The following is an 18,965-nucleotide window of genomic DNA, read 5'->3' as shown; positions in this document are numbered from 1 at the left end:
ATGGTACAGAAAAATCAATACACCAGAAAATTTGCAGCTGTATGCGCTGTAACTGTCCGTGGCATATTTTTGACGTGGTTTTCACGTCTTCGGTAATACCATTTTTGACTGTGCTACGATGATTCGAAAATGGGTCTCGGCCCGAAACTAGTCACCGAGTGAATAAAAAAATTAAAATTTGCAGCTCTGGAGTGGTTTTTCGTTACACAGAGAAGGTTTAAAAGTTAATGCGCAGTTCTATAAATCCCCCACAGTTATATGTAATCTAGAGGCGGCATGAGTGTCCTGGAAAGTTACGTAATATTCCTTATCCATGAGTATTCACAGTTTGCTGTTATATATAAATGTCTATAGTTTTATGTATGTATTGTCATGTTGTAGATGTAGGTATGCTACGTAACCTTTGTTAATAACTTGTTTAGTATTATTTGGATATTTCAATGAGAGGTTGCAAAATAAGTGCAATAGTTTTCACTGTAATGTAGTATATTATGCATATATGTACTTAGCTTTAAATTTGAACAGTGGTCGTTATTGGAATGTGTGTCTTGAAGTCAGTAGTGTGTGATGTCACAGAAACTATTTAAGCACGAGTGGTAGGATATGTCGTCAGAAGGCTTTGTCTGTGTCTTTCGGAGCCTTTTGTCAGAGGTCAGTACTGGTGAGTCTGATGAGGAGTTTGTGCCTGATCAGTGAAATAAACTTTTTGTTTAACATTCCTGTTCTGAAAGTTCCGTAATTATAATGGTATCTAATAAGTGAATTCGCGTAATACATTAAATATCATAAAATGGAGTGTCTATGGAACACAAGAATAACAACAAATTTTTGATGTTTTTTGTTTAAATCAAATAATCTCTTTTCGATGTTGAAAATTTTCGCCGTAGCAAAATTTCACTGTCTCCCCAAGTAACAATAGTTTGGTTACAGCAGCTGCGAGCCATAGACTTTAACACTTCAATGTATTACAACTGTTTGTTGCAGTTGATATTTGTAGTCCAGATTTATGTCGTAACTGCCTGCACCACAAATCCAGCGAGAATTGTAGCCAAGAAATGCAACACGATGAGCAGCAGTTACATGTTTCACACGAGACGCTAACACTACTTGATTAATTATTGTTTAATTGTTTTTTAAGATACCGTAATGTGTTAACTGCTCACTGCCTACACGTCTATGTTTCAGTTAAGCAGGCGAAAACGTTTTTGTTTTATAGTTACATGTGTGAGGGGAGGAACGGTTACGTTAGGAAAAGTTCATGTTAATTAGTTATGGACAACATCCTTGTCAAGATGATTTGTAATAACATGTGGTCGTATTACTTGAAGCTAATTAGTTCCTTTCTTTCAAGTAATTATGCATAGTCGTGTTGTTGAATAAAAAAATATTATTGGCAGTATAAATGTTTGTTCAGCAATATTAATGAGACGTAAAAGAAGAGACAGAGGAAATGCCTTCAGCCTATAGAAAAGTTTCTCAAGTTTCTTAAGTTATGCTCATCTACTGAGACAATCGTTTTGCCATAATTCGTGGTTAATTTGAGTTGTAGGAAACTGTGTTTGCTTGCTTCATGTTTTCATTAAAGCCAAGAAATTAAATTTCAGGAAAATCCTTGTTAATGATTTAGATGAATATACAGACCAACTCTCAGCTTTTGTCACTCGGGACTATCGATCATGTTCTTTAGCAAATAGTATTTTTTTTCAGGTGATAAAAATCAAAAGATAAGGTTATACTATTCCTGCTCCTACTGCTGAAGACACGCACTGTGGTTTATTGGATTTTTCGAAGTCATTGTAGCAATGCCTAAGACAAGAACAGCAGTGTATGTCAAAAGTGGTTAGGAAAAAGACCCATTTAAGCAGCTTCAAAATAATACGATTGCCTAAATCATAGTCCAAACAAATTTAGGTCACGGTTAGACATTCTACAATTCTAAAATTATTAAAAGCTTTGTCATAGATGACATATTTAAGTGTCTAGCATTACATAAATGTAACTAGCTCACTCAAGTGTAAAAGCATGGGACTTCACTCAAGAGCTAAACTTCGTTCTAAGTTAAATAATTTGTTTCGTGGAAGCTCTGATTTCTCTTCCCCTTTTCCCTGTATCCGTGAGGGTGAATAAAATGTTTTCGCATTGGGAAGAGAAAGTTAGTGATTGAAACGTCTAAAAAGATCTTCCAGCAACGAGAAATGCCTTTGTTTTAACGATTCCCGCACCAACTCGTTTATCATAATCTGTGACATTTTCGCCATTTCTCGAAAGTGCGAAACGAGCTGCCCTTATTTGAACCTTTTCGTTGTCGTCCGATGGTTCTGTCTGGTAGGGAGCTCATAGTACACAGCAGTACTCCAGAAAACGAGGGAGAAGGGTTGTGTAAGCAGTGCCTTTAGTAGATTTGTTTCAGTTCCTAAGTGTTCTACCAAATAAAGCCGCCCTTGGGTCTCACATTTTCTACATGATTGCTCGATTTTGTTTGTAATAGTGATCCCAAGGTACTTATTGAATCTACAACTTCTAAATGTGTGTTATTCATCACCTAAGCAAAATCTAATGCTTATTATTCTCGTGGAGAATCCCACATCTTCTTTTATTTCCGGTTAAATGCCACTTTATTGCAACACACAGATACATTGTCTAAATCATTTTGGTATTCCTTTGGACCTTCTGAGGAATCTGCAAGAGTGTAAACAACAAACTCATCTGCTAACAATCAAAATAGGTTTCCTAAACAGGTTACACTAATTAAAAACAACTGTGGGCCTAGGGCACTTCCTTGAGGAAACTCAGTTATCACTTCGGTGTCATTAGATGACTTCCTGTCAATTGCTACGAACTGTGAACTTTCTGGGAAAAAATTAAGAATCCAGTGTCACAGAATTTTTTTTTGATTAGAAATTACTTGTGAAGGATGGTGCCAGAAGCATTCTGAAAATCTAGAAACATGGAATCAAGATGAATCCCCTGTCGACTGACTTAGCGTGAATAAAAAGGCAGCAGTATGAAAAAAATTCTAAATCCGTGCTTGATACTTGACAATAGATCGTTTTCTTCGCGGTATGTCGTAATTTTAGAACACAATATATCTCCCAGAATCCTACTACAAATCGATGTCGTGCCTACCCACTTACTTTATAATAGTGAGGCGGGACGAGTGATCTTGGCTTTCAAACAGCAAATGTTCAATACGAACAGGCGAGGTGTCGACAGAGTCAACTTTAACGCCGTTTCTAATTCTTTAGTGTTCTACATTGGTGAGTGGAAGAAATCAAGTCAAAGTACTTCACATGCACCAACTCCGGATGGTGCTGCAATTCTGCATCGGGTACTGAAGCCACCCCACTCTGGCTCTATTATCAGTTTTCGCTCTCGGTCTCTAAAATGCTTTCGGGAGTGCTGCCCATAGTTAACATCCATGAGACGGAGTTGCCACTCATGTGGTATGTCGAGAGTACCAACGGATGTGCTGTCCCCACAGTGCCTCATACCCTGACATTGGCCACCCACTGCCCCTCCCTCTACATATCTTCTGGGCCCCTCCTTTACTGTGTACTGTAAATGCTAGCCACAGAGCAGTGTCAGCAGTTGCTTGTGCCTACCTCGAAGCTCTTGCGTTCTTCATATGGTTGTGTTCTATGTCAACCTGTTTAAAGAACAATTTAAAGGTATACATTGCTATAGACTTGGATTAGAATGTTTTGTTTTCATCATTGGCTTGTATGTCGTGGCTGACCTCAGCACAGTCACGGCAGCATTCGAATTTCTGTTTTAGTATATTACAACTGACTTTAACAGATGTCAGACTAGCGCCGATAGATTATACACATAAATCTTGCAAGAAACCGCATAGAAGTAGCTATGAAGCAATAGAGATGGTGTTGCGTATGTTCTGTCGGAACAGTAACATAACATGTATTAGAAGCAAACACAGTTGATAAGAAGACTAACAGGGTGAGCAACAGTGCCTTAACATTCAGTAGTCTTCAAAGGGTTTCCTTGTTTCAAGTGCCTTCCTATACCATGAGAGCTTTGAGTTATAAATTCTTATTAAACACTGTATGGTTATATCTGCAACGTACCCACTGCTGCTTCAGTTTAACACTATGTGCAATGGATTTACTATCGGGACCTTTGCATAATTTCCCAAAGTTGAAAGCTATGTCAATTCCGCTTGGCCCAATGATTGACATTCAAACATTTAGTAAAATTATTAAATAAAATTTCTTTTTCAACAGACAATAAAACAAAATAATGAAAGGTTTGTCTATTCTTATAGAAAGAATATTCCGGCTCAAATTTGAATTTTTATAGAACAAATTGGTTTATTCATTGAGCATTTCAGATATTTATAAGAACAAAGAAATTCACTTCTTTAAAGAAATATTAACGCGGATGATCTTTACACAGCATGAAATTTGCATGAGATTCCCCTATGTAATTTAAACGCATCTGACTTTCTTATTGACAGTGTAAAATTTAGCGCATCTGACTTTGTATCTTTATTTATCGCTAACGTATCTGACTTTTGACTAAAACTATGGTCCCCTACAGAATGGTATCGCTTATAAACACAAGTGCGAACTTTTGGATCGGAAGAAAAGGATATTCCACAACTGTACCCATTAATCAATATGCACATACAATTACTACACCAACATATGTCACCATACAGTAACTATCTCTACTCAGAAGTATTCCATCGAAAACCAAAATTATTATATATAATTTGATTTGATCATTCACTTTGATAACCACTATTGTACTGCTGCCTACTCCCGACACAAATTCACCCTTTGAAATATGAAAACCCTCCCAAAATTACACATACAAAATACACACACTCAAGATGAGCTACTTACTTTGTTGCAGCAAAAATTCATGGCTACGTTATCAGTTTACTAATCTCTTTCCCCGCTTTGCAATTTTAATTACTCAGAAAATCTCCCCACGTGACTCTACATTCAAGTAAACATGAATAAGGAAGCATTATCTTCCCTTGGTTTGCTAAATTTCGACACACGCTTTCACACGAGATACCACGTGTCGTTAACAAAGGATCCACGTTACTAAATCTTTCAACATTGCAGATATGTAAGAAAATTGAAAATATATAACAGTACTCAATTTAACACGCATATTTCATGTAATAGCACACTTCCTACTTACATGCTATAGGTCCCTAGCACTCGTGCATCTACTTGTTATAAAATTGGTGAGCGCCAGGTGTAAAACTAAGTAAATTGCCACACACACTTAAATCTTTCATTTTTTCTGATGAACTTTCTTGCTCAAACAAATCAGATTAAATTATGCACCGCGAAATTGTTATAAAACCACAAAGTTGCAAATTACTATCACAAAGGAAAGCAACCATTTTACATTACCTACTACTGCACATTATCTACCTAAGTGAATTTCGTCCCCCAAAATATTAATATTACTTTATGTCTAGCTGCAAAAGAAGGTTGTTTACCTAATGTGAAACCATTAATCATAAATAAGGTCCATTTCTCACAGTTAAATCGAGCATGGCTAGACTCATCTCAGACAAGCGTCCTCTCTCGTCCAAGTCTTCAGCAGCATCCCACGACTCGGACCCACTCTACCGTTCTGCTCACCTGACCGCTCATGGTGGGGGCGGCTCCTAACCAATCAGCGACTCAGAATTTCCCCAGTTTAAGGTTGCCGGTCAAACCTCCCTTCTACACAATGAGAAATATCCAGCGCTTTTCCTCCCAAAGACTGAAACTATCTGACTATCTGACCATCTAACCTACCTACACCCCGCTGCAACCAAAGGCTGAAGTTTCAGAGCTTCTATAATCGCTGCCTATCGACTAGTTGTTCCCTATCGTACACCCAGAATCGCTAAATATCGTTTGATCCTTATTATCTCCCCAAACATTCTTCCTGCAGTTATTTCCACACTTTCATTTCTTTCTCCCTCCTGCTGTGGACTCATTAGGATAAGGAAATATAGGAAACAGTGGGCATTCTTAACTTATTGAATCAATAAAAACAGTTCGATTCAACTGGTCATTCTTTTATAACTTGGTGTTGGTTTGCAGACACCGACAGTACGTCTGTGTTTAGTAAATTAAATGATATTATTATGACCTAAAAGTGATGTTATTTCGATCAAACTCGTGTTCTCAGAAGAACCCGATGATCAATTGCATTAAGTATTGTTAGATTGTCAGAAATATAAATAAGAATTGCCATTGCCAAAGACAACAGCCACCACTCATCACCAACCAATCCCGTTTAAAAAAATGGCCAGAGAGTGGACTTGCCATGCAAGAACATTCTCGCACATTTTATTAAAAATGATGTGAAAATTTGTTATGTATGACCTATCACAGAGGAGACCCTAATCTCTGTACTGGTCCACATCCCAAGACATATAGCAGGCAATTTGTTTAAACTGTTAGCAAAATATAAAAAAATAATTGAATACAAGATTGTTGACTTAAAGGACGTTAGTAGCTTGTCTGTTACCCCGTATTACAAGAAGTTTATCTAATTGCTGCCTGAGATTAACTGTCCATTTCACTCATATGGAAGTTTCCACAATGTCAGAAAATAATTACAGCTCTTAACAGTTATGACAAATTAGAAGGTAAATTACACAAAGGATATGTTACACCGCATTATTTTTATGTGCACTGGTACTAGTTGAGTGCCCCTTACAATGTCATATTACTTTTACTATTACGAATTTCTAACACAGAACAAAATACTTATTGAAAAATATTATTTTCACGTACACTGGCTCTAGCTGAACGTCCTTTTAGTGTCATATTGTATTTACTCTTACGAATTTCTAACCCAAAACACAATGCATATTGAAAAACATTATTTTGATGTACACTGGCACTAGTTGAGCGTCTTTAGTGTCATATTGCATTTACTCTTACAACTCCTAATTCTTATAATTTATACATGTACACTCCACTCAACATCTCTCACTTTGTATAGCCCACAGTAACTTCGTATGACATCTCACTTCAACAAAATTCAGAAAAACAAAACACTTTATCAGGATTGACTTTAGTGAGAACTTCACCACACTTTATACTCCCCTTAATCCAAAATACACCTCTTACTCCAAAATACAACCCTCAATCCGAAACAACATCAAAATACTGAAAAAGTACAAGGAATTATTTCGTTGACATCGTCAGGCTTCAAGTCCTGAATTCATAGTTTGTCCATTGCTACAGTTAGCAAATATTTATATATAATACTCTCAGTCGAACATTTTCACGTGCATCCTACTGTTTCCCTAAGGTTTCGACCCACCTTGGCGTCTATGATTTTTCTTATTTTGCCCTTAGTCTTGATCTCCACACAAAACACTATATCCACTAGTTACTACAGTTCCATCTAAATACTCCCCGTGTCTCTGTCATGCTGCTGAGCTTTGATGTGTGTATCATGGCAGTAAGCGCCCATTGTCCTTGCTCTGCCACGCTCGCCCGTGCCTCCTGGCGTACTGTCGCGCGCTTTCACTGTCTGTGCCATGGCACACCCATGCGTACCTCTGGTTGCGACATTTCTCTATTATTTGCACAAGCCAACAATTCTTAGTATTCTCCCTATCTTACAATCTTACTTATCCTACTTACGTACTAAGAACCCCATAATTATCACTTTACACCTTAACCCCCATAAGTTCTAATACTACAAATTTTTTATGTGACAAAAAACATCTGCAGTGGCTTGTCACTGTTATCATAACATTGATGCAATACCACATAGAAAATACTTCTTTCAGTTTAAATCACAAATTTACACGTGACGAAAAATTATCATCAGCGACTTCTTCTTATCTTACACATCAATCCCCAAAATTTTTAATACTACAGATTTTTACATCGCAAAAAAACTTCAGAGACTTTTCACTGTTGTCACAACGTTCATGTAATACCACACGGTGAATATTTCTTTCAGTTTAAATCACAAATTTGCATGTGCCTAAAATTATCCTCAGTGATTTTTCCCCTATCTTACACATCACCCTACAAAATTTTTAATATTACAAGTTGTTATGTGACAAAAAAACATCTTCAGTGACATTCATGTAATACCACATAGTAAATATTTCCTTCAGTTTAAATCACAAGTTTACATGTAACTAAAATTATCCGCAGTGACTTCTCCCTATCTTACACATAGCCCCCCAAAAGTTCTAACACTACAAAGTTTTATGGGACAAACAAAAAAACATCTTCAGTGAGTTGTCACTGTTGTCACTCCATTAATGTAGATCATAATACCACACGGAAAATATTTCTGTTACTTTGAATCTAACTGTCACTTACGTTTAGGTTGGGTCAAGGATTTAATGTTCAGGTTAGGCGATTCAGGCTAATCTCGTGGTTCACAGATCACTCAGCATTTATGCAACATGTATACAGTCTTCTATCTACTTGTTTGGCCTCATAATTCCAAGATTCCCAGTCACATTCTCTGCTATCATGCATCTATTCGAAGTCACTCACGTATGTAGTACTCAGTTTTTCGCTCAGATTCACAGCATTAGATCTTTTGTGCCTCCTCCTTTGCACAAATAACAAAAAAAATTATACCACCTGTTGCTCTTATAACTTGGCATCTTCTAATCTTCATTTTACTCAACCTGTCTGCCTCGTTCTTCTCGATGTCTTCCTACTTTATTACTCGTAGACCTCTAGTTTCTCTACACATAAACATCACTACCTCCTAGAACATACGTGTAGAAACAAAAAAAAATTAATACAACCATTAAAATATTGCAACATGTTGTCCCCCTTTCTCTAAATGTTTTTAATTAATCATTTTTACGACTGACTCAATAATTTTAGTCTTTCATTGCCTCCGCTTTTCCGTTCTCTATCTCCCGTTCTATGTTGACCTCATTATTACTTTTCATTCCTATCGTTCACCGTCCATTTGTACCCTTTCTGCAATATTCATTATTAACAAAATCTCACCTGCTCATAGAAATACCATAAAACTACCTAACGGCTCAGTATAGCCTACACAAACTTGCGCATACACAGTATAACAAAGCTCGCCTCATCGCGGCCTCAAAACGTATACTCAAAGACTCGCCTCATCGCGGCCTCAAAACGTATCCGCAAAGACTCGCATCATCGCGGCATCAAAATAAAACATATAAAATTAGCACGACTAATTCACATTAAAAATATCATTATTTCAGTCCTACAACATACCAACATGTATTTTCAGCTCATTTGGTTCACGATTAGTCGTCCTTTGGCGTAGATAATTCGTTTTATTTTTTACATTAATTCACCTCAGCCATAATTACTATTGTGAGTCTGTTCTCTTAGTTCTATATTTCATTAACTGTTACATATATGGAGTGCTCCCGTTGAATGTATACTTCTTAAAGTTTCAACTTCCACTGTATTCTTATGGATAACTCTCCTTACTCGAAATGGCCTGCAAAACAGGTTAAAGAATTTGTTTGTTTGAAACCGATATTTCTTGGACAATCTGTGCGCTATAATTAACACCTTATCTCCCCTAGATAACTCTATTTCTCTAATTTTCCCTTTTTGCCCTTTTTCTTCAGCCCTTTTTTAATTCCTTCAATAGCGCGTCTAACTATTTCCCTATGCCTTGTAATTGTGCCTTCTAGGTACGTTACAATATATCTAAAAATATCTGGTGCTGCTTGATTATACATGACAGTAACTGGCGCCATCACTGTTACACCACTTGGCATGACTTTCAAAATCTCCTCAAACTCTCTTAAATAGACACTCCAGGTCCTGTGATTTCGATTACAGTGAATCCTGCACAACTGCACTAACTCCTTAATAATCCGTCACATGGATTGCTCGCCTGGTGATAGAGTGATATGAAATTGGTTTGATCCTTCGCCTCCGCACATTCTCTGCTAAACTATAGATCTATACTGAGGTCCATTATCAGAGATCATTTTTTCGACCTCCCCCCCCACCCCCTACTTTATTGATGAAATCTCTTTCTACTCCCGTAGCTACAGTTCTTGCCGTGGCCCTCTTTAATGGCGTCAATGTGACATACTTTGACACTAGCTCAATCGTTACTAGCACGTACCTAAACTCTTCTATCGACATAGGCAGTGACCCAAAAATGTTCGTCGCTGCTAGTTCTCTCAATCTTTCCGGTACGACTGGATGGATGGGAGGTTTCGTTGACACTGTTATCGGTTTTGCTTTCTGGCAAGTAACGCATTGCTTACGAACCAGTCTAACTCTCCTCTCCATGTTCATGAAATACACCGACTCCCTAAGACGTAAAATACATTTTCTAGATCCGTAATGTCCGTAGCAAAAGTGCACGTAACATATTGCCGTGTTTACAAGTACATCTGGTACACAAATGACGCAAATCTCTGACTTTTCTCTTCTAAAAAACAAAATATTATCCTTTATCCTGCAAAATTGATCGAGCTTTTGGTTATTTTGCTGCACTCCCCGCACCGGCACCCCCCATGAACCACGGACCGTTGGTGGTGAGGCTTGCGTGCGTCAGCGATACAGATAGCCCTACCGTAGGTGCAACCACAACGGAGGGGTATCTGTTGAGAGGCCAGACAAACGTGTGGTTCCTGAAGAGGGGCAGCAGCCTTTTCAGTAGTTGCAGGGGCAACAGTTTGGATAATTGACTGATCTGGCCCTATAACATTAACCAAAATGGCCTTGCTGTTCTGGTACTGCGAACGGCTGAAAGCAAGGGGAAACTACAACCGTAATTTTTCCCGAGGGCGTGCAGCTTTACTGTATGATTAAATGATGATGGCGTCCTCTTGGGTAAAATATTCCGGAGTTAAAATAGCCCCCATTCGGATCTCCGGGCGGGGACTACTCAAGAGGACGTCGTTATCAGGAGAAGGAAAACTGGCGTTCTAAGGATCGGAGCGTGGAATGTCAGATCCCCTAATCGGGCAGGTAGGTTAGAAAATTTAAAAAGGGAAATAGATAGGTTAAAGTTAGATGTAATGGTAATTAGTGAAGTTCGGTGGCAGAAGGAACAATACTTTCGGTCAGGTGAATACAGGGTTGTAAACACAAAATCAAATAGGGGTAATGCAGGAGTAGGTTTAATAATGAATAGGAAAATTGGAATGCGGGTAAGCTACTACAAACAACATAGTGAACGCATTATTGTGGCTAAGATAGATACGAAGCCCACGCCTACTACAGTAGTACAAGTTTATATGCCAACTAGCTCTGCAGATGTCTAAGAAATTGAAGAAATGTATGATGAAATAAAAGAAATTATTCAGATTGTGAAGTGAGACGAAAATTTAATAGTCATGGGTGACTGGAATTCGAGAGTAGGAAAAGGGAGAGAAGGAAACATAGTAGGTGAATATGGATTGGGGGAAAGAAATGAAAGAGGAAGCCGTCTGGTAAAATTTTGCACAGGGCATAACCTAATCATAGCTAACACTTGGTTCAAGAATCATAAAAGAAGGTTGCACACATGGAAGAATCCTGGAAAGACTAGAAGGTTTCAGATAGGTTATATAATGGTAAGACAGAGATTTAGGAACCAGGTATTAAATTGTAAGACATTTCCAGGGGCACATGTGGACTCTGACCAAAGTCTATTGGTTATGAACTGGAGATTAAAACTGAAGAAACTGCAAAAAGGTGGGAATTTAAGGAGATGGGACCTGGACAAACTGATTAAACCAGAGCTTGTACAGAGTTTCAGGGAGAGCATAAGGGAACAATTGTCACAAATGGGGGAAAGAAATACAGTAGAAAAAGACTGGGTAGCTCTGAGGGATGAAGTAGTGAAGGCAGCAGAGGATCAAGTAGGTAAAAAGACGAGGGCTAGTAGAAATCCTTGGGTAACAGAAGAAATATTGAATTTAATTGATGAAAAGGAAAAAATATAAAAATGCAGTAAATGAGGCAGGCAAAAAGGAATACAAACGTCTCAAAAATGAGATCGACAGGAAGTGCAAAATGGCTAAGCAGGGATGGCTAGAGGACAAATGTAAGGATGTAGAGGCTTATCTCACTAGGGGTAAGATAGATACTGCCTACAGGAAAATTAAAGAGACCTTTGGAGAAAAGAGAACCACTTGTATGAATATCAAGAGCTCAGATAGAAACCCAGTTCTAAGCAAAGAGGGGAAAGCAGAAAGGTGGAAGGAGTATATAGAGGGTCTATACAAGGGCGATGTACTTGAGGACAATATCATGGAAAGGGAAGAGGATGTAGATGAAGATGAAATGGGAGATATGATACTGCGTGAAGAGTTTACTGAACACTGAAAGACCTAAGTCGAAACAAGGCCCCGGGAGTAGACAACATTCCATTAGAACTACTGACGGCCTTGGGAGAGCCAGTCCTGACAAAACCCTACCATCTGGTGAGCAAGATGTATGAGACAGACGAAATACCCTCAGATTTGAAGTAGAATATAATAATTCCAATCCCAAAGAAAGCAGGTGTTGACAGATGTGAAAGTTACCGAACAATCAGTTTAATAAGCCACAGCTGCAAAATACTAACGCGAATTCTTTACAGACGAATGGAAAAACTAGTAGAAGCCGTCCTTGGGGAATATCAGTTTGGATTCCGTAGAAGTATTGGAACACGTGAGGCAATACTGACCTTACAACTTATCTTAGAAGAAAGATTAAGGAAAGGGAAACCTACGTTTCTAGTATTTGTACACTTGGAGAAAGCTTTTGACAATGTTGACTGGAATACTCTCTTTCAAATTCTAAAGGTGGCAGGGTAAAGTACAGGGAGCGAAAGGCTATTTACCATTTGTACGGAAACCAGATGGCAGTTATAAGAGTCGAGGGACATGGAAGAGAAGCAGTGGTTGGGAAGGGAGTGAGACAGGGGTGTAGGCTCTCCCCGATGTTATTCAATCTGTATACTGAGCAAGCAGTAAAGGAAACAAAAGAAAAATTCGGAGTAGGTATTAAAATCCATGGAGAAGAAATAAAAACTTTAAGGTTCGCCGATGACATTATAATTCTGTCAGAGACAGCAAAGGACTTGGAAGAGCAGTTGAACGGAATGGACAGTATCTTGAAAGGAGGATATCAGATGAAAATCAACAAAAGCAAAACGAGGATAATGGAATGTAGTCGAATTAAGTGAGATGATGCTGAGGGAATTAGATTAGGAAATGAGACACTTAAAGTAGTAAAGGAGTTTTGCTATTTGGGGAGCAAAATAAGTGATGATGGTCGAAATAGGGAGGATATAAAATGTTGACTGGCAATGGCAAGAAAAGCATTTCTGAAGAAGAGAAATTTGTTAACATCGAGTATAGATTTAAGTGTCAGGAAGTCGTTTCTGAAAGTATGTGTATGGAGTGTAGCCATGTATGTAAGTGAAATATGGACGATAGATAGTTTGGACAAGAAGAGAAAAGGAGTTTTCGAAATGTGGTGCTACAGAAGAATGCTGAAGATTATATGGGTAGATCACATAACTAATGAGGAGGTATTGAATAAAATTGGGGAGAAGAGAAGTTTGTGGGACAACTTGACGAGAAGAAGGGACCGGTTGGTAGGACATGTTCTGAGGCATCAAGGGATCACAAATTTAGCATTGGAGGGCAGCGTGGAGGATAAAAATCGTAGAGGGAGACCAAGAGATGAATACGTTAAGCAGATTCAGAAGGATGTAGGTTGCAGTAAGTACTGGGAGATGTAGAATCTTGCACAGGATAGAGTAGCATGGAGAGCTGCATCAAACCAGTCTCAGGACTGAAGACCACAACGACAACAACAACAACAACAACAACAGTTTATCTCTAACTATCCTCCCAACAAAGTCTCTCAGCTGGAAAATTCCTATTGCCCCTGTGGCGTCTCTAATACAATTTTCAAATGGCTCTTCACGCATATACATTAAATCAGTCCAGTTTTCCCTAATGTCTGTATCCTCAGTCTTGTGGTTCCCTAATGGGTTGCGAGATAGAGCATCTGCCACTACATTTTCCTTACCAGGTATGTGTACTACGAAATCCTGCAGGTACGGTGCCCATCTCATCAACCGTCTGTGTGTCAGTTTGGCGGACGACAGGAACACGACCGCTTTATGGTCAGTGTAGATCTTAGTAAGCCGCCCGCACAAGTAGTACCGGAACTTACTAGATCGCCGCACGATCGCCAAAGTCTCAAGCGCAGTAACCGAATAGTTTTTCTCAGCCTTGCTCGGTACTCGACTGGCAAAGGCAAATGGTTGCTGTATGATAGTTCCTCCTCGCTCGATTTCTTGGAACAGGGTCACTCCCAGCCCGCAACGTGAGCTATCGGTCGCCAAACAGAACTCCTTATCCAAATTTGGATGTCCTGGTAGAGGAGCCTCTAACAGTGCCATTTTTAATGAAACAAATTCGTCCTGCGCCACAGCATCCCAGGGCCAAAAAGCCTTCTTTCCACTCAAGTAGTACAGTCGAGGCGTAGCCATTCCTTTGATTTGAATAAACCGCTTGTAGAAATTGAGTAAACCCAGATAACCACGTATTTGTCGCTTTGTCTTCGCTACCGGAAAATCCCTAATCGCGTATAATTTACCCGGGTTCGGCCTAGTCCCCTCTGGAGATATGACATGCCCTAAAAAAGCTATCTGCTTCTTGCCAAACTCTGACTTACGCAGGCTCACAGTGACTCCAGACTTAGCTAAAGCATCTAATAAAATTTCTAGCGTTCTATTACGTTCGACCCAATTCTTCTCCGCTATGAGTACATCATCGATGTATAACGTTACTTTGTTTCTAATCTGTTCCGGAATCACCAGTGCTCCTCAAGGAACAGCCTACAAAATTCCTCGAAAGTGACACATCTGTTTATCTTTTCTTGCATTATAGCACGGGCGTCATCGCGTAAATAATTACACACAAACTTAATTTGCTACGGTCGCAAGTTCGAATCCTGCCTCGGGCATGGATGTGTGAGAAGTCCTTAGGTTAGTTAGGTTTAGGTAGTTCTAAGTCCTAAGGGACTGATGACCTCACATGTTAAGTCCCATAGTGCTCAGAGCCATTTGAACCATTTGAGCCAAAGTTAATTCTTAACTTGTGCCCCCAAGAAGTCAATACAGAATCATGAAACGTAGCCACCCACATTTTCGGGTGTTGCGAAGCAGCGGCGTCAGGATAGTGCGTATAGTTCTGTACCGTCACGAAATGCTTTCTGCATTCCTCATCCACATTGTCCATCTGTTCTCTGCTAGTACTTTCTGCTCTATTCCCCGTCCTGTTTAGCCTGCATAGCCTCTCCCCTAATTCTGCCAAGTCTCTTTCTTCCGGATCTTTCAAACTGCTCCTTTAATGTAAATTGTCGTTAGTACGCCTTACTGCTACAGTTGTTTCCAATTTAGGTGGACGGATAAGGTAAGGACGGAGGAGGTTCTGCACAGAAACGGAGGAGAAAAGAATATGTAGAAAATACTGACAATAAGAACGGTCAGGGTGACAGTACATCTGTTAAGACATCAGGGAATAATTTCCATGGTACTAGGGGGACCTGCAGAGGGTACAAACTGTGGAAGAAGAGAGAGATTGGTATACATCGAGCAAATAATTTATGACGTAGGTTGCAAGTGCTACTCTGAGATGAAGAGGTCGCCACAGGAGAGGAATTGGTGGTGGAAAGGATCAAACCAGCCAGAAGACTGATGACTGGTAAATGAGCGGGGAATAATATGGTATATTGGAATCATAAATAAATAAAATCTGCTTTCAAAAAGAAAATGTGTTGTCTCATTAATTGAAGGGAATTCGAATTAATTTTAAGTTAGTGCGGCATTAAATCTTAAGCTCCACGTATTGGTCTTCTTGGTTCATTCAGTACCAAGGGGCTGCCGTGTCATACTCTGCCATATGACGTCATTAGAATGCCATATGGAGTGCCAGGGGGTCAGCACACCTCTGTCCCTGCCTTTATCGGGTTCCCCGACCTAGAAGCCACTAGTACTCGCTCAAGTAGCTCCTCAAATAGCATCGCGAGGCGGGGTGCGACCCATTCCAGTCCTGCCACCAAGGAACATTACCTGGCCGCACAGGCAACTGAAGACAGGACCTCCACATAACAGTCAGCCACACTGACCACTGAGCGACGGAGACGGACAGTGAGGAAGGACAAATCGTTTTGCATTATCAAGAAATAAGGGAGAGAGTGGCACGGATATGATAAGCAAGCTGGGGTGGCAATCATTAAATGAAAGGCGTTTCTCGCTGCGGCGAAATCTTTTTACAGGATGATCAACTTCCTCTTTCAAATGTCAAAATACAATGCCGGAAAAAAATTAGTACATTTGGAACGACGACTTCGATTTTGATCCAATGACGGTGTATGTCACCTTGGGGCAGTGGATGTACTGATAATGGTTTCAACGTCAACCGCCAATAGATGGTGTAGCAGCATAGCTACCAGAGCACCATCTATATCTAGCCTTTAATAGGGAAAGCCAGAAGGCTCAGTGTAATGGAAACGTTTGAAGAGAGCACGCAACCATGCCACGGAGACAAACTCGTGCTTCCTGCAACTGAGCAAGTTTGAAAGGGATCAAACTGTGGGCTTCTGAGTGGCGGGATGGTTCTTTCGGAGAACTGCCGCACAACATGGACGTACTGTAACGATGCTGGTGTCCGTGGTCATTAGAGGAGGTTCTGGACGTCTACGCAGCGTCGACACCCGCAAGGATCGTCGTATACGACAGCGTGCCAGATCATACAGCTACCACAGCTCGGATAGAAGGGATGTCACCTCAGACGTGTCAACACCAGCTGATGGAACCGGTTTTTAGCAGAGGAATTACGGCCACGTCTACCTCTAAACCCTCTTCCACTCACACCACAGCATCAACGTGCACGCGTCGTCAAACGATCACCTAGAAGATGAAATGGCGCTCCGTGGTTTTCAGCATTGAAAGTTGATTCTGCCTTCATGAATGATGAAGCAAAATTGAAAATGTGAAGTAGGATAAAAGATCAGACTGACTGAGAAAATACTGCTGGTTTTCAACAAAAATGCCACATTTATACCTCTCGAAGTGGGGCTAATTCAACTCTGATGGAAAGTATAGCTTGCAAAGCTTCGCAACCGTTAAAGTTAATGGATTTATTGTTTACTTTTGTAGTTTGTGTTTATTTACTATCGACAGAAGCTGAACGAAATGTATTTTGAAAGCTACATTTTTTCGGTTGGATATGTAATGCCTATTCTAGGGCCACATTAGAGCTGGATAAATGTGCAAAAACTCTCAACACCTTCCTCAAATTCGTGGGTGGAATCAACTTTTAGCAGCCTAGGGCTGCACCAAGATATTCCTCGGGTCTCCAGTGCATCACATCACTGTGCAGAGCGCCAACTGGAATGCCGAATTCCTAGCTCTGTGACTGCATGTGTTGCTGTTTGGCACCTGGAGAAATGGTAAATTTCTAGTGGAAATTTCTTGTGGAATATTTTCAAACATTCCCGCTTCGTCTCGTATAGTTTCATTGACTTCCGACAGGTGGCAGCGCTGTACGGAGCTGTTAAAATGGCGTCTGTAACGGATGTGCGTTGCAAACAACGGGCAGTGATCGAGTTTCTTTTGGCGGAAAACCAGGGCATCTCAGATATTCATAGGCGCTTGCAGAATGTCTACGGTGATCTGGCCGTGGACAAAAGCACGGTGAGTCGTTGGGCAAAGCGTGTGTCATCATCGCCGCAAGGTCAAGCAAGACTGTCTGATCTCCCGCGTGCGGGCCGGCCGTGCACAGCCGTGACTCCTGCAATGGTGGAGCGTGCGAACGCACTCGTTCGAGATGATCGACGGATCACCATCAAACAACTCAGTGCTCAACTTGACATCTCTGTTGGTAGTGCTGTCACAATTGTTCACCAGTTGGGATATTCAAAGGTTTGTTCCCGCTGGGTCCCTCGTTGTCTAACCGAACACCATAAAGAACAAAGGAGAACCATCTGTGCGGAATTGCTTGCTCGTCATGTGGATGAGGGTGACAATTTCTTGTCAAAGATTGTTACAGGCGATGAAACATGGGTTCATCACTTCGAACCTGAAACAAAACGGCAATCAATGGAGTGGCGCCACACCCACTCCCCTACCAAGAAAAAGTTTAAAGCCATATCCTCAGCCGGTAAAGTCATGGTTACAGTCTTCTGGGACGCTGAAGGTGTTATTCTGTTCGATGTCCTTCCCCATGGTCAAACGATCAACTCTGAAGTGTATTGTGCTACTCTTCAGAAATTGAAGAAACGACTTCAGCGTGTTCGTAGGCACAAAAATCTGAACGAACTTCTCCTTCTTCATGACAACGCAAGACCTCACACAAGTCTTCACACCCGAGAGGAGCTCACAAAACTTCAGTGGACTGTTCTTCCTCATGCACCATACAGCCCCGATCTCGCACCGTCGGATTTCCATATGTTTGGCCCAATGAAGGACGCAATCCGTGGGAGGCACTACGCGGATGATGAAGAAGTTATTGATGCAGTACGACGTTGGCTCCGACATCGACCAGTGGAATGGTACCGTGCAGGCATACAGGCCCTCATTTCAAGGTGGCGTAAGGCCGTAGCATTGAATGGAGATTACGTTAAAAAATAGTGTTGTGTAGCTAAAAGATTGGGGAATTACCTGGTGTATTTCAATGCTGAATAAAACAACCCCTGTTTCAGAAAAAAATGTATTGCATTACTTATTGAACTGCCCTCGTAGATATGTAGATTTAGATAGAATTGCAGTTTTTCTCCTAGAAGTCTGCAGTTCACTGGAGTCGCGGACATTGAGTGGTACATATTCGAGAGAATTCAGTAACGAATAAAATGGCTGTACCCAGAGTGCCCTCCCTTGGATTATGACACCGGTGAAGAAAACAGTACCTGAAAAAAATCCTTAACTGAATACATGAAGGACTGACATCATCGAACAACTGAATGTTACTCTAAGGTCTTACGTAAGGATTCAAAGTT

The sequence above is a fragment of the Schistocerca piceifrons genome, chromosome 7 (assembly GCF_021461385.2).
Source record: "Schistocerca piceifrons isolate TAMUIC-IGC-003096 chromosome 7, iqSchPice1.1, whole genome shotgun sequence".
Lineage (NCBI taxonomy): Eukaryota > Metazoa > Arthropoda > Insecta > Orthoptera > Acrididae > Schistocerca > Schistocerca piceifrons.
This window is presented reverse-complemented; position numbering follows the sequence as displayed.